This window comes from Lepidochelys olivacea (genome assembly GCF_965140295.1).
Source record: "Lepidochelys olivacea isolate rLepOli2 genome assembly, chromosome: 2".
NCBI classification, from domain to species: domain Eukaryota; kingdom Metazoa; phylum Chordata; order Testudines; family Cheloniidae; genus Lepidochelys; species Lepidochelys olivacea.
In genome coordinates, this window is record NC_140412.1 from 223,340,291 (window position 1) to 223,353,357 (window position 13,067).

Sequence of the window (13,067 nt, forward strand, 5' to 3'; positions counted from 1 at the left end):
TCCTACGCCACGGCCTCAGCCAGAGGCACTTGGGGTTAAATCCGCCTCCAGCATCCGCATCCCCCGGCTCGCTTGCCTCTTCCCCTGCAGCAGGCGGCCCCGCTCGCTGCGATTTGCGGTGGCTGACAGGGAAGCTGACGTGGTCATCCCCAAGCGCCAAGAGTGGGTTTCCAACAGCCCAGGTCTGCCTGCCCGCGCTGCCCTGGCCTGAGACAGCTGCAGGTAGCTCAGGGTGCAGCCCGAGCTGCCTCCCGCGGAGCAGTTCCCAACCCCCCTCCCGTAAGTTGCTTCCCTTCCTCAAAACCCGAAGCTTCATTAAAAGGAGCCAAGAGCAGAAGAGACGCGGTTAATTGCAAAGGCAACTAGCCTCGGGGGGTTGGGATCCAGGCCTGCCCCAGCTCTCAGCAGCGGAAGGGGCGAGAAAGGGGCCTTGCGGGCTGCAGTTGCTCACAACTTCTTTCCCCCCTCCCCTGCTTTTTTTGTTTGTTTGTTTGTTTGTTGCAAGGCAGAGACATTCCTGCTCAGACACACGAACTAGCAGCAACAGGTCCCCGCTTTTCCAAAAGGCTGCCGTGTACATGGGGCAGGGCAGCCGCGACTCCCGGGGAAGGCAGCTCAGCTGAGCCCAGGGCAGAGGGAAACAGCTGTTTTGGGGAGATGCTAACTCTGCGCACTGGAGAGGCACGTCTGCTCTTTGAGCTCTTGTTTTCCCTCCCTTGCTGAAATGTTTCCGGTCAGATTTTAGGTGTATATTGAAGCGCCACTGGGTTCGGCCAGGTGCCGGGTAGTGGGAAAATGGGAGCTGCTGCAGGCACTGGACACTGGCAGAAAGCACCTCGCTTTGTACTGGACCCAGCAGCATGGGAAGTGTAACGGGCACGCCACGCTGACTCAGCCGCTAACGCCACGTTGTTTTATTTGAAGTGCTCGATGCCGGTAGCGTTACCAGAACCGATCAAAGGAGAAATTAGTGACCCCTCGCTCATCGCTGTGGACGTGTGTTTATATCCAGACTAATACTCAGTCCTGGTATGGGACTTGTACTAATAAAGAAGAACAGTGCCGCTAAAAACATCCATCACAAACAAACCTTCATACTCTTACCTAAAACATCTAATTATACCTATTCTGGCTAAAGGCTAGCTTGAAATTCATTTGACAAAATACACCCTACCACACAACAGCAGGGCTGCTGGAAAAATTAGTACAGAGGAGGTGCTGAGATCTTTTTAACCAAAGTGTAAACCCTAGATGATGGAATACACTTCAAGCCCCCAACACTCCTCCTTCCAGCACCTATACCAGACAAACAGAATATAATACAGTAATAAAACAACAATACTTAGCATAAAACCTTAAATGCTATCTGCAGTCTGTGTATTTCATGTGTGTGATAGTGACTGAAACACCATATGACAAAAAAAGAGAACCTAGCTAACATATTTCATCCCATTATATTTAAATTTTATTCTCACGTACACCAGGGTAAATCCAAAGTGACTCCACTGGGTCTAAATGTAAGGGGACTGTTGCCCCCTTACTAACATTCAGTGGGGGTGTTTTAGTTGCTAGCTCCCAGTACTAAAAGGGAGAAGGGTCTATGGGAAACCAGGACCCTGAGACTGACAGTCCCCAGGAACAATGGGGAGAGGCCAATGCTCCAGGTCAGCCTGAATGACAGGGCGGGCAGGCTAATCAGGGAGGCCAGGGAGGTCCCATCTTCTGTGTGAGCTGGATTTGCCTGGGTCAGACAGAGTGGGGGCCGAGCTAAGGAGAAAGCAGGGTCCCAAGCTGAGCTGTGGAGCAGAGCTGTGCCAGATCCAGAGGGGCCAGAAAAGCAGCCCAGGAAGCAGGTCAGTGCTGGGAGCAGAGTCACAGAAGCAGCCTGCAGAGCAGACCTGTCCTGGGAGCAGAGCTGCAGCAACCAGAGGCAGAGGGGCCAAAGAAGCAGCCCAGGGAGCTGGAGGCAGAGCAGCAGCAGCAGTGCAGAGACTGAGTGGTGTAGCTGGGGCTAGAGCAGTCTGGAGCTGGGTGCGGTGAGCAGCTGGGGAGACGGAGGGGGACCCTGGGCAGCGGGCCCAGCACAGGGAGACGCCTCAGCCAAGAGGCTCTGCAGGCCAGGCTTGGATCGTAACCCCGACAAGGCGGGGGTGACACTGGGAAGAAGGGTCCTACCACTTAGAGCCTGAGAGTGTGTGGCCACCACCAGAGCAAGTGTCCAACCCACAGCATCCCTGCAGCACAGCCAGGGCCTGAGAAGGCGGCCTGGGACTTACAAGGAACAGACTGTGAAGTGCCCTGACATTCCAGAGACACTGTTTGTGATGTTCCCTGCCACAGAGCGGGTTGATGTGTTTCCTTTAACCTTTCCCATTTCCTTATTCTTTTTAGAATTAATTGTTGATTAAATAATTTGCATTTGCTTTAACTTGTATGTAATGGTCAGTGGGTCAGAGAAGTGCCCAGTGCAGAAAGAGTACCCCGGAGCGGGGACACCCTAGCCCCTGTCCTAGGTAACCACAGCAGGGTTGGGGGTCGAGCCCCCCAGGAATCCTGGGCCCAGCCTTGTTGGGGTTACGAGGACTCTGCCAGACAGGAGAGTGGAAGGGGAGTCCTCAAGGACAGGGAGGCCACTGGGTAAAGGAAGTGGGAGTCAGGACTCAGAACCTTTCGCTAGCCCACTTCACCGGGGTAGTGCAGAAGCCAGGAAAGTTTCCCACAATAGCGGGACTATTCCCCCACTTACACAAAGAAGTTGAAAAACAAGGCATGAAAGAAGACCCAAGAGACAGAATTTTTCTTAACATTAAAAATATAATTTTGACTCTAAATGACTTCAGTGGGAGCATAAATCACTATACACTGAACAGGTGGGTTGAATCTGTTGAAATGAAGTAATTTCTAATCCATCTGAATTATTTCAAATAAAGGTGGCCTGTCTAGTGTATTAAAGGCCTAGGAGGACACATCCAACATGGGGTTCTGTGCTGGTGCAGAAGTCCAGTGACATGGAGCAGCTTGCAGGATTGGGATTAAAATGCCAAATTCCATGTCGGCCAGCATCTTGTGGGGTAAAGAAAAGCAGAATCTATATTTATATAAATTATTGTCTGATTTGCAGAGGTTCCTCCATGGTGTGGGGGAAGGTTCACGGGCCCATTTCCACCACCATTCAAAAAACATCTACATCAGCCTGTCCTTGCTTTGGTGACAGGGATTTTTCACCTCCCACCCTTTCAGATCTGAGTGGGGATGCAGGGGGAAGGAGCGGGAATGACATCATTGCCAGTGCTTCATCACCGCACGTGAGCTGTAAAGTCAGCAGGGAGCAACAGCTCCCAGGGTGTGAGACAGGAGTGCTCCAGTCCTTTGCATACAGAGCAGAGGGAAATGGAGAAACCTCTTACATAAGCTGAGGAAAGAAGTGGTCCTTCAGCAAGTGTAGTAGCTCTGATTGGCTGTCCTTCCCTAGGAGGAAGGGCAACCAATCAGCATAGCGTTTCCCTACTCACTGGTGGGTTTCTCCATCAGACCCATAGCAGGTTTGGAAAAGCTACAGCCAAGGAGGAAGCTCTTTATTGCACCAGTGTAATCTGAATTAGTTCCATTGGAGCTCAATGTAGGATAAAAAATCTGCCTTGTATGTGTGTAGGAGAAAAACTTTTTTCTCCTCTCTCTGCAGCCATGCTGGGGCCACTCGCACTCGGGCCCTTTGTGCCTGGCCTGTTCTGCTGGCCAGTTTGTGGGTCCAGGACAAAGAAATCACCTCTTCTCTACTCCCTTTAGGGTGACTTGGAGCCCTTCTAGGTGATTAGGTGGAAGTAGTTCCTGTGCTTCTTTCTGGACAGAGATTGACTGTACCTGGCAGCTGCACAGAGGGAGTAGGGAACAGAGGTAAGACTTCAGATTTCGGTCCCTCCTTGTGCATCCACACATCAGCCAGGCACAATTTGGGCTATAGTGAGTAATAGCACATTCTGAATGGTATTCGCAGACTCAGAGCTGACTTTTGGGGCCTGTGAAGTCCTGGGCGATCCTGATTTGGGGGAGGTAGACATGTAAGGGAGAAGCTCGGCTTTCTGTTCTTTTCTAAATTTAATCTCCAGCTGTTTTCTTTCTTGTGTTGGTGAAAGGGGAGAAGGGTTAGAGAGATCTCTTCTCTTCCACCACACACACATTCTAAGTTAATAAAAATTCATTCATTTTAGGGTGTGTCTGAAAGAATCATCATTCTTATTCTCCTTAAATGAGAATCTGATCCTCTTCCCCCAAAGTCTTCAGGATGGTCTCATTCATATTGATCATGGCATACAGCAGTTAGGTATGCTCAGGAGAAGATGGCAAACGTTGCTTAGCAAGTCTACTCAAGAATGCTAAGGCCATCTCGGATGCTTGGAAAGATCAAAGTGTTTCCGAAGAACACTGGGTCTTTGGTGAATTCTCTCTCCTTTTGGAACCACACTGTGAAGTGGAAAATTATATGCATTTCTGGCAGAAAATAATGGCTATTGAAAAGTTCTTATTTTGTAAACACTTTTGCTCGCATAGGCACATTGAAATTCATTGGAAAGAGTAACATGACATCCCTTGCAGCCTTTAGTATTACAGAAATGTCTTGACCAACCAGCCCGAACCAAAAAACAAAAGGAAGAAAAGAAAATGGAAACAAATATAGTATCAACCATCCCACTGTAGGGGTTCATTTTTGTATTACATCTTATTCAGCATTTGAAGAAATTATCTTGTCTAAAAACACTGTAGCCAGCAATGCCTTAGGCAAAATTGAAACTGAAATTGCTAATAATACAAAATGTTCCCTGACAACTCTGCTACAAAAGCTAGCTTAGAAAGATAGGAGCTTCCAGAGGAAACCAAATGAGATTTATTTCTTATAATTTTCTATCCTGTAGCATATCTATTAAAAAAGCTCATGTAAATGGTCAGAAAGATAGAGTTCTTTGCAATAAATTCCAGTGGGAGGATTCACTCATGGAAAGAGTAATTTTCCCTACTTATTTCTTCAAAGAACTATAAGTTAATCCTCAGGCCTTTACTGAATTTCTACTTCAATTTGAAATAGTTGTCCAGTCCAGTAGTTTAATCCAGTATGGCAAATCCTTTCTTCCTAGAAAATACACCATTACAGAGCTATAGTATGCTGAGAAGAAAGAGTCTACGTCTCTGAAACCACCACCCCTATATACAGAGATGGACTTTATGACTGGTTGGAATGTTCTTGGAGTCCAATTCACCTCTCACTGAAGTCAACAGGAGGTCCTTGCTGTCTGTTGCCAGGACTGAGCTATTTGGGGACAACAAGACCTTCTTGGAGGAGGGCAATTCAACTCTAGTATTCATTTGCAATGGAAAAGTCAAAATTGGCCCTTTAGGACTCAATACAAAAACACATTTATTTCCTGAGCTAGCTGGGAACTTATTGCTATTGGTTGCTAGCTTAAATAATCAGCAGTGGATTTAATATCAGAGTATCGGAAGTAACTGGGACATGATCTCCAGCACCTCATTTGTGGGGAGGAAACAGTTGGCATGACCACTATTGCACCCTTTCGGTGTGGTGCAACTGACTTCCTGTGCTTCACTGGTCTCATTCTGTAAATAATTGTGCTGCAAGAGCCAAGGCCTTGTCTTCTCCAAGTCCCTCCCTCCCTGCCCCTGGGAGAGTAGTGAGGACTGCAATTGCCTAGATCTTGTATGGAGCATGCAAAATGAAGGGCCTTTCCTCCTCACTGTGCATCCATGCAAGGGCATCCATGAACAACTTTATCCTTTATAAACATTGCATATTTCTCAAGGGAGATCAGGTCAAATTCATTCTTGGTATAACTTCAGTGAAGTTACATCAGAGATCAACTTGGCCCACTACATGATAAGATTGTCACTGACAAGTCTAGGTGCTATATTTCAGCTTCCCTACATAATTTTCTGTATTTTACTTTGTAATTTAATTTCCTCAATTCTTTTTATTCCTCCTTCCTTGCAACAGTGAAGATATTAATAACAGAGACATCTCCCTTCATTAGTTTCAGTGAAGAGAGGAGCAAAACATTCCTTATTTATTCAGTAGCCATGGAATTTTTATTAAAGCAGCCCCAAAATGAAAGCACTTTCTCATTGGGTAAAATTTTCAAAAGTGTCAAAGTAATGTAGGAACCTAAGTCTCACTGGTGAGATTTGGGTGCCTAAGTCTCTTTTAAACATGAGACTTACGCACTTTTGAAAATTTTACCCATTGCCTGCAGGAATTCAGTCACTTCAGAAGCTCAATTCACTTTAATTTGCTTTCTATAAGAAACCCTCTGTCTTGTTTTATATGACATGTGCAGTATGCAGCATGTCTTTACCTGTACAGCTGGCTATGTTAGATTGTAGATTTGCATACCAAATAGGATCCAAATATGAAGGATCCATATCCAAAGGAAGGTGCTCACTAATTGATACAGAGAAGATTTTTTTCTAAATAGCCAGTTATGTTCTCTTTATTATGACTAGAAATTGTTTTGAGTTTTGCAAATAGGATTTTGTACAGAGATACAGAAAACGGCAATTGTTAATATTTTAATAATTTAGGATTTAGATGGCAGTATCCATTTTGCCTTAGAAATTACTGGTTGGTTCTTTACCAGTAATCAGCAGTTATTTTTCACCGTGCAGCCAAATTTTTCGATAGTTAATTTTAAGGCAAAGTCCAGTTTGGTAAACCCTCAGAATTTAGCCAGTATAAATGGGGATTGCTATATTTATTGCATCCTGCCACAATAGGGATGGAAATGCCCACATTATACTATATTTTATGCCTTTCTCACTAATGCACATATGCTAGTGAAACTAAGTGCAGTGCAGGAGGGTGAGTTTTCTTTTTTTAATTGAAAGAATTTAGTGATCTCTATTTCCTTTTCCCACCTCAACTGTGTGCACTGTTTCTTGCACCTCTTATTGCTGGATCCTATTTCACTTCCTGGAAGATAATCTGTGAAAAACTGTAACAAAACTGGTCATGGTAAAAGAGGACACAAGGCCAATCAGTCTGATGTTCACTCTTGATAAGAAACAACCATGGATATTTATGTTCCTTTATTAGGAAGTTGTTCCTTTGAGCTTAGTCTCTCTCCTCCCAAATTTCTTTGGAGAAGTTGCCCAATGAGGTCCTTCTTAACAGTATGAGAACAAGCCTGAAAGGTTCTCCACTAGCACAAAGAACAGAGCTACAGTCACTGCTGTCTTAAGGCTCTCAGACTGGTTCTTATTTTAACCAAACCATTTTGTCATTCCTTTGCTAGATGCATCAGTCCCAGCATGTGCTGTCTACTTTTAAGATCCCTATCAACCAATGTTTCTAGTTTAGGTCAACAGTCATACTTTAATACAGAGACAGATAATTTTTATGTGGCAATTTTTGAAGGTTCACTTTTCTAACAGAAAATTAGGAAGCAAGCTGTTTTTTGGAACCCTGTGCACCTCACCTCTAGACCATTTTCTAGTGTTATAAACCATCAACTGGAATTTAAAAAGAGCTCTCACCATTGGTCTGACTCTGTCCCCATTGAAGTAATTGAATGGAAAATCCCATTGACTTCAATGTCAGCAGAGACAGGCTGATGAAGAGTTCTTTTGAAAAATAATTACTTCTCTGTCTACTTTAAGCACCACATAAAGTTAGTTCTGTTGGCCCTTTCTATTTACCGGCTGACAAATTTAGTATTGACAGGATTATGATCTACAGTAGAAGCAAAAAGGACATAAAAACTAAGAAAGTACTTTTAAAAGGATCTTCAACCTCAACCCCCCCCAAACCCCCAACCACAATAAAAACAATTGGTCAAAAAAACAGGTTAAAAAATAGCAAGTCAGAAGCCAATAGTTACACCAGGGAAGAATATGCTGGTTCGGATTTCATTTAGTAGGTTGGCAATGGCTCTTTTTAAATGTTTTACGCCTTTACTACTGTTGTTTTATATAGGTCCTTTTATGAAGGAAGGTGAACACCTTCAATAAGCAGATTACTGAAATGGAGCTCACCCCCATTTAAGGCACAGATGTGCCGTTTGTGATGTGGTTGGTGCAGAGCTACCCTACCCCCAGAGGAGCACCAGGAATTAATCCAGTTCAACAGCAGGATGTAGATTCCAGCATTCACTGGGAGTGTCCCTTTGCAGCATACAGCAGACTCTCCCTATGCACCAGTCCTGCTCTGTGCACTGGTGTGGGCGATGACCACATCTCCTCCCCACTCCTTTGGGGCCCTGGGGGTACTGGAGTACAGTAAGACCAGTGCCTATGTGCCCTTGGACACAGGAACTGTAATTGTGCCTGGCAGCTTGGCCTTTCACACACAAAGTGAAGGCTCTTTCCACTCTCCCCTGCACTGAATATCCATATAAGATTCTGGCCCAAACTCTCCTTTAGAAGGCAGGAAAGTGTGTGAAATAATAAGCAGTTTCTATTAGAACTTTTCCAATTGCGCTCCCCCTTACCATTCACAGGATTTGTTGTGCCCCTCCCTCCCTTACTTGTAATGTGAAACTGTTCTTTTTATTTTTTTTTTTTGCATTACTTGTAATCTGACACTGCTTTTCAGGCTGGATGGTGGAGGGGAAACACAGAGATGAGACTATTCATTCATTCGGTTTAGTGTTAGAGCATCTGACTCACTGGAGAGGTCCTGGGCTCTCAACTATTATTATATATGTTGCCAGTTTATGTCTTAATATCACTTATTAAACTTTAAATGAGTTTTAAAATTAATGAGAATCAAAATTAATTTTAAAGGCACAGTAAGCCTTCTGTAATGATGAAACTTATCAAATTGTTGAAAATAAGCCAGCCTGTGCTTTTATTTGTATGTTTGTTTTTTAAAAGGGTAAAAGGCTGAGGTTTCCTTGCCCTCTCCCCCTCAGAGAACCTCTTGTACTCCCCCCAGTTTGTGCACCCCGGTATTAGACCTTAGTGTTCTCATGACAGGTTTTTCACTGGCAATGTAATTAATCAAGTTTTGTGCAGGGCAAGCTAGTGGGTATTCTATGCCAAGAAACGTTGTGGCCATTAGTGCGCCGTGACAGTGCTGAGAGGCTTTTTCAATAACAGGCTTAGAGATATTTAAGTAGCTGACCCTTTCTGCCTAAAGGCTATGAAAAATAAAAATGTAAGAATGAGTGACTAGCATAAGAGTGATCTTGAATAGCACACTACAGTGGTTGAATACTGTATTATTAGGTACATGTATTAGATAGAATTGCATAAAAAAGATCACACTCCCCATCCAAAGAATTTGACAGTTCAGTGGGATGTATACCTGGCTACTAATGTCCACTATTTATTTGTTTTCTGTAATATTTCAAATTTTATGTGATAGAATCCATGAGTTGCACACAGAATATATATAAACCCTCCCCATCTTTATGTTAGCTCAGTGAGAAAAGTACAGTTTTTTTCCTCAGTTCCCTAACCTAAACGTAGTTGAAGTTGTCAGAAAAATCCACCAATGACCTGAGGCTAAGAACAGAAAATTCCAGCTGAACGGCAATATTTTTTCCAGGAAGTTCTGAACATCTGAACATTCAGGATAAAAATGCAAATGTCTTGCAACGTAACTCTAATTGTGTCTGTCTGCACGTTGTATAATAATCCGTTTCGCTTTCTGGTTCTCATATATATTATACTATTTGGGTTTGGGTTTCTCATGCTTCTGGGGAATATTGAAACATCAAAGAATTCAATGAAAATATTTCTAATCATATTAGGTTTTGAATAGAATCTTGTTTATTTACAAAATATATATGATTAGGTCTAAACTACTTTTTAGTAGTGTCCTAGTGTGCCAGCCATAAAAGCTAAAATTAAGTTTTCCAAGAAAAATTAAATTATACAATGTAATTAGTAGAGATGTGCTGAGGAGGCCGTATTGTTGCTTTGCAACATCTAATTCAGTGGTGGGCAACCTGCATCCCGCAGGCAGTAGGCTGCCCACCACTGAGCTACTTGGTTAGGTTTTAGTTTTTCAAAAGCAAACTCAAAATCCAGGGTGATTCAGTCCAGGTACCATTTTATCTAAACTATCCATTTTTGGAAGGGGACAGAGGTAGTTTAGGATAAGATTCTTGTTTTAGAACATCTCTAACAAGAAGTGAAGCTTATCCCACTCCCTAAGGTGTAACTAACAACCATGGTCTGAATCCTCATTAGTCGAGCTAGCAGAAAAGGGAAAATTATTCATATTTCCCCTGGGTTTTTTTATTTGAATTTTCAGAATTCAGAACATTTCAGTCAGCTCTGTGCATGTGTCCCAAGCCAGTGTTTGGAACATCTGAGCGGGACCAAAGCATCAAAGACAGCTATCCACACCCGTAACCTGGGGCCATACCTAGTGGCCTGTTCTAAATTGTGCCAACTTGTTACGGCCTCCCAGGGGCCAATACACGAGCAGGAATTGCTGGCCACCCACCCTCTCAAGCCAAGGGACTTAGGGTTCTTATGTAGGGCACATTTAGGTCTTATTTGTATTGCTATGATGGCATAACAGGGACTAGACTAGACCAGGATCTGGCCCACTGTTGGTAGCTGTCACTTTAGGTGTTGTGAAATCATAGAATCATGGAACTGGAAGGGACCTCTAGAGGTCATCTAGTCCAGTCCCCTGTATTCAAGGCAGGACTAAGTATTATCTAGACCATCCCAGACAGGTGTTTGTCCAACTTGCTCTTAAAAATCCCCAGTGATGGAGATTCCACAACCTCCCTAGGCAATTTAGTCCAGTGATTAACCACTCTGACAGGTAGGAAGTTTTTCCTAAAGTCCAACCTAAACTGCCCTTGCTGCAATTTAAGACCATTGCTTCTTGTCCTATCCTCAGAGGTTACGAAGAACAATTTTCCCCCTCCTTGTAACAACCTTTTATGTACTTGAAAACTGATATTATGCCCCTCTCAGTCTTTTCTTCTTCAGACTACACAAACCCAATTTCTTCAATCTTCCCTCATATATCATATTTTCTAGAGCTTTAATCATGCCAGTTCTAGACCTTTAAAAATGCCAGCTATTGGACTCCCTACAAAAATCAAGCTTTTATTTATTTTATTTTTGCTTCTTTTAGTCATAACTGAAAGTAAACTGAACTTCAGTGAAGTATTAAGCTAGGCTGAACTAAATGATCTGATCCTGCGATTCATATTTATTAGAATCAAGGTTTCAGGACTAGGTCTGAAATGGATTAATAATCTAATGGCTAGCATCATGACCATTGGTTAAAGCAACATAATTGTAGTGACTTTTGGGGATGTAGGGTTTTTTTCCAATTTCTCTCTATTACTCTCCTGCGACAAGCTCACCATTCTTGAAGGCGAGTGTGATTGCCCATGTTTTCTGCCCTCTAAGTTAATGGGAAATGGATGTTGGGTGATGCAGCCAACTGGAGTTGAACTCCATCACTGAATTCATCATGATGATGCACTGCTTACATCTAAAAAAAATACACTGGCTGCAAATGAAAGTTGGCTCCCTCCTTTCACCCTTTCCATGAAACTGGAGAGAAGCCAAATATAAAAGGCTTTCAGCTCTGTTGCGCATTGCTCTATAGTTTAAGGGATACCTGGTCATATTCTAATTTTTGTGAGTGCTCTTTTAAACACCAGTTTATAAAATTCAACTCAGAATTTAAGATTTCTTGTGAAATATTGCTTGAAGCTATTATTTTGCACTTGGTGGAGAATATGAGACGGTCATATCCTTAGTTAATATTTTTGTAGTAAACAGGTCTAAATTTTTTAAAAGTGACTACACAGAAGTATGTCCATATTTTTTGCACACACCTTAGTTGTGCATCTGAAATACCTGATGTACTCGCATAACTCAAGGATTTATGCAAGAAAACATGCAGCCTCAATTTGTATGTGTGCGTTTTGCATACTCACTTCAGACAAACTTGCATCTAAAAATTTGGGCTTTACTGTTTGTTTAAACTTGAAAAATTTAGGGCAAGATTAATCACACAGCATTTCTGAACTCCAGCTATAGTACACAAACTCTTGAAATGCAGGATGTCAGAAGAATCTGGGGTGTAGTGAAGAAGAGAAGAGTGAACTAGAGGAGAGCATGCATGTCTTAGCTTGTAAGGAAGTTCACTTTTTTCTTTGCTCTGAGTAAGGGTAAATTACATTTTCCGCAGCTGCTTCCAAATCCATAACTTACATTGGAAAGCACTTGAGGGTGTCACATTCCAGATGATTTTTAGACTACATTGGCCCAGCTGAACTTTTGTTGGCAAAGTTTCCAGACTCTCAGATTTCTCGGTTCCTTCCAAGTTGCTGGAAGCAAAAATCAGACTGCTACCCCAAATGCAAGGAGGAGCACTAGGTGTAATGAAACACACCATCATGCTGGGCTATGCATGCAGTAAAATCAGTTAGAGATTAAAGGAATTACACCTCTTGATGCTTATGCAACTCCAACTGTTGAGATTATATTTGTGAACTCTGAGTTTTGTCAAGATATATCTAGCACTGTGGGATTTTGTTAAATCATAACGGTGAAGGCCTGAACTTGGTCCCATTGAAATCAATGAGAGTTTTTTCATTGTATTCAGTGGAGACAGGATCAATGCCTGATTGATTGACTAGCAGTGGTAGTCTCCTTTTGGAAGATGCAAGACTGTACATGTAATCTTGCCTGTAATATTAAAGACATTTTCTGACTGGCTAATGTGGATTTCATTGATAAGGAATAATGAATAAAACAGATATAGAAAAGCAGTACTCCCCCGTCCCCCAACCCTGGCATAACTACTCCCTTGTCCCTCAACCCTGGCATAACTGTAGAAGAACTCTTGACTGGGCAATTTTTAACTTAGATGCTGGCTGGTAACAAAGGCTAATTTGCCCTCAGTGAACATTCTTATGATTCAGATTTGTGAATCAGATAGTAAATGATGTAAAGTTTCATTCCCGCACCCTTTGGCTGAGGGAATGCAGAATTCAGCAGCTGAATTGAATAAGAAGTAACTTACAATTAAAAAAAACACAAATTTTAGGCTGTTTCTTCATATTTATGTAGTGAAT